Genomic DNA, 3,727 nt, shown 5'->3' with positions numbered 1-3,727 from the left:
AGTTATGGGGGGGGTGCATTTCCCACCTGCCATAAAATGCACCCCCCATCTATCTCTGGCTAGGAAGGTCCTAGAGACATGAAACTCACTCTGGTTACTCAACGTAGCCCCCCGGGTATACACTGAAAACCATGTGAAAATTGGACTACCAGAACTGGAGTTATGGGGGGGGTGCATTTCCCACCTGCCATAAAATGCACCCCCCATCTATCTCTGGCTAGGAAGGTCCTAGAGACATGAAACTCACTGTTGACGGTGAGATGAGAAGTACTGTGCAAATCTTGCTTTTATAAGATCTGTATCAGTGGTTTTGAAGGCCCTCTATACTTTCAAGGGTGAAACTCCCTTTCAAATGCCATTTCTGAAGTCTAAAATATTTTCATGTACCATTTCAATCTTACAGATGAATCTGTCTAATAGTAGGTTTGTGCCTCACTTATCTTGTTTCCATGTTAAAAATACAAAGGTCATCTACCCACATGAGAGGAGATGCCTTTTTTTGGATCCATTGGGGGAATCTAAAAGGAACATTCAGAGATGCCTGGAGTCAACAAGGTATGTTTTTCCATTAAAGGATGATGTCTGATACATAGTACTTGCACTATAACGTCAGACAAAAAGCAGCTCTAAGAGCTGCTAAATGACAATGGTGCAATAGTTTTTTACAAGTAATATTTCTATCATTAAGGGCCTTTATGCGAAAGAAAGACTGCAATGTGACAAGGTGGACATGCAGCACTCTGGCCCATGCACGCCAGCAAGATGGCACATCATGTGGTGTCCTGGCCTTAAAAGTAAGTGTACTGTAAACTACTGAAACAATGTGGACAACCTCAAGGTCATTACCTTTTTTCATAAGAGAAATCCATGACCTGGTTTCTTACATGTTTGTGATATGTACCATTAAATATCCCAAAATTTTGATGTTAACAATTTTAATTACAGCAAGGTGGTCTTGCCGCTGGGCCTTAGGCCTGTCGCACCTCCACACTTGCGTATAATCATATGTTGCTCAAAGTAAAAACATGGATCTTATCATCTTGCTAGTTTATGTATTTATCATAAGATGCTTATACGCTAACCTAAGTTTTTTTTTAGTTTGCAGAGAAAATATTGAAAGGGCAGCCAATTAACATTGAGACGCACCTTTCGGCTGTGAACAATTTCAGACTGGATATTGCCACTATTCTCCTTCAAGAAACAGGTGAATTTTATTTTTAGCAGATCAATATTAATTACTTCATGTTTGAGCTGTTTTAAATCCCATGCCCTTCAGTTGGAATGACAGGGGAATGGGTAAATCATTATAGAGGAATGTACAGCACTGTATCCAAATGCTTAGTTCTAAACTGAAATTGCCCATAACCTTGGTACAAGACACTATGTTGTACCAATTTATAAATGCTGGATATTCTGGAATTATTTAAGTAACATTAATAGTGCATGTGTGGAAGGGGTCCTCTGGGTCCTACTGTCTCACTTTCTTTTAACCCTCTATGTCAGGGTTCCCCAAACTTTTTGACTCGGGGGCCGCATTGGGTTAAAAAATTTTGGCCGGGGGCCAGGCTGTATATATATATATATATATATATATATATATATATATATATATATATATATATATATATGTATGTATATATTCATATATACATTGTCTTTATAATCAGTTTAGTCATTTAACATCAATTAACATTGATGTTCATCAACATTTAACATTGTCACGTTATCTATGGGAAAATTCATTTTTAGACAATATGATTTGCCTGAGCAGCTAGGAGACACCAAGAGTAACAAGCGGTAGAAAATGGATTAGAAAAGAAAGATTTAAAAAAAATAAAATTAAAAAATAAAAAATAAAAAATTAAAACTTTTTGTTTAACTTCTGACTTCCTGTGGGCCGGATTTTGGATGCTGGGGGGCCGGATCCGGCCCGTGGACCGTAGTTTGGGGACCCCTGCTCCAGGTAGTACAAGACAGTCTTGATTTTAAGAATTTGAAAATTGGTTGACTGCTTAACATATTGCTTTACTTTAACACATTTAAAAACAGATTTTTTTCTCGGTAAATGATGACGTATTTCAAATGAGGTTTGCCACTAACATTTTTAAACCATAAAAAATATTGATGGCACAGATTAAATCAAATAATCAGGACAGCTTAATACAATTACATATTACTGGAGTTTATTTTAATTTCAGCAAGATATTTGAAGAAATTCGAGACTGAATATTGATGCATACTCTTTTTTCGGAACAGATGATCTCAGCAAGGTCTGTCACAGCTGTGGGATGGAGGAGAGCGATAACCCTCAATGGGTACGTTTTCACTGTGCAATACAGTCAGGCTGTGAAATAGCAGGGAGTAGATAACATCATTATTGTAGTAAAATGGAAAATGTATTTTGGTGACAATGCATAATGCGTATGAGTTCAAACAGTGTACCTTCTGTTTTAATGTGTTTGTGTACAAATAGGTTGAATGATAAAGAGGTAAAAAAATAAAAAATTGTAATAAGCCCTACAAATGTTAGTGAAACCAACAAATACAGAACAGTTTACTTAACTCTTCCATGACCTACTCCCTCATTTCATACAGAAGCTGGAAAAAGGTCTCAGTCCATTTCATGTGTAGTATGAGCAAGTGGATTATGTGGCTGTGAAGTCTCGATATGGAGCTGTAACAGTGATAATGATGAATTATTTAAATTCGGAATTTATATACATTTAATGGCCCAACTTATCTGCCTCCTCACCTACATCCTCCTCCCCCACCTTAGATCTGCTGTGACATCTGTGATAGGTGGTTTCACCATGAGTGTGTCCTGAGGCCAGATGTGGATGGGGATTACCTGTGCCCTGCGTGTTCATGATGAGGGGAGTGTTGGAAGTATTAAACTATATTTATGTTATCCCCTTCTGCCCAATATATAATAATATTTCTGTTTATAGATGTATAGTTTTTTATGAGGAGTTACATTTTATTACCAAAAAGTGTTCTTGTTTTTGTGTTCACTTTATTTGACGTTTGACTTTGAATATTGTATATATAAATTATTTAACTATTGGTGGATTTTGTTATTTGTTTGTATTAAAATAACTTGCATTATACCTTGTTTGATAAGAAATTATATTTCTTCTCCTCTGACCTGAAAAAACCTATTTAATTACAAGACTGGTTTCAGATTATATTATCGTAATACCGATGTATTTATGATGTTTGGTGTGACAGGGACTTTATCTCTATTGTGAGGTAAACTTTGTTAGAGAAGTCCCATGTACCAAGAGCTGGGGACACTGTACATACCAAGAAAAACATAGGGGGTGCATTCTCAGGCAGCTGGTCTGAACGTCCTGCCTGAAAATGCAAATAACTCCACCTCTGGAGGTCCAATTTTCACATGGTTTTCAGTGTACACCGGGGGGGGCTATGATGAGTAACCAGGGTGAGTTTCATGTCTCTAGGACCTTCCTAGCCAGAGATAGATGGGGGGTGCATTTTATGGCAGGTGGGAAATGCACCCCCCCCATAACTCCACTTCTGGTAGTCCAATTTTCACATGGTTTTCAGTGTATACCCGGGGGGCTATGATGAGTAACCAGGGTGAGTTTCATGTCTCTAGGACCTTCCTAGCCAGAGATAGATGGGGGGTGCATTCTGTGGCAGGTGGGAAATGCACCCCCCCATAACTCCACTTCTGGTAGTCCAATTTTTACATGGTTTTCAGTGT

The 3,727-nt window shown here is 38.0% G+C and overlaps 1 long non-coding RNA gene across 1 annotated transcript; it reads left to right on the top strand.

The window, feature by feature from the left end:
* The first annotated feature begins 455 nt into the window (after positions 1-455).
* On the top strand, positions 456-3,314 carry LOC133576565 (uncharacterized). The gene is made up of 4 exons (XR_012048620.1): positions 456-555; positions 689-794; positions 1,099-1,204; positions 2,257-3,314. It is a non-coding gene; the product is annotated as an uncharacterized lncRNA (long non-coding RNA).
* The last annotated feature ends 413 nt before the right edge of the window (positions 3,315-3,727 follow it).

The sequence above is a fragment of the Nerophis lumbriciformis genome, linkage group LG30 (assembly GCF_033978685.3).
Source record: "Nerophis lumbriciformis linkage group LG30, RoL_Nlum_v2.1, whole genome shotgun sequence".
Lineage (NCBI taxonomy): Eukaryota > Metazoa > Chordata > Actinopteri > Syngnathiformes > Syngnathidae > Nerophis > Nerophis lumbriciformis.
This window is presented reverse-complemented; position numbering and strand designations above follow the sequence as displayed.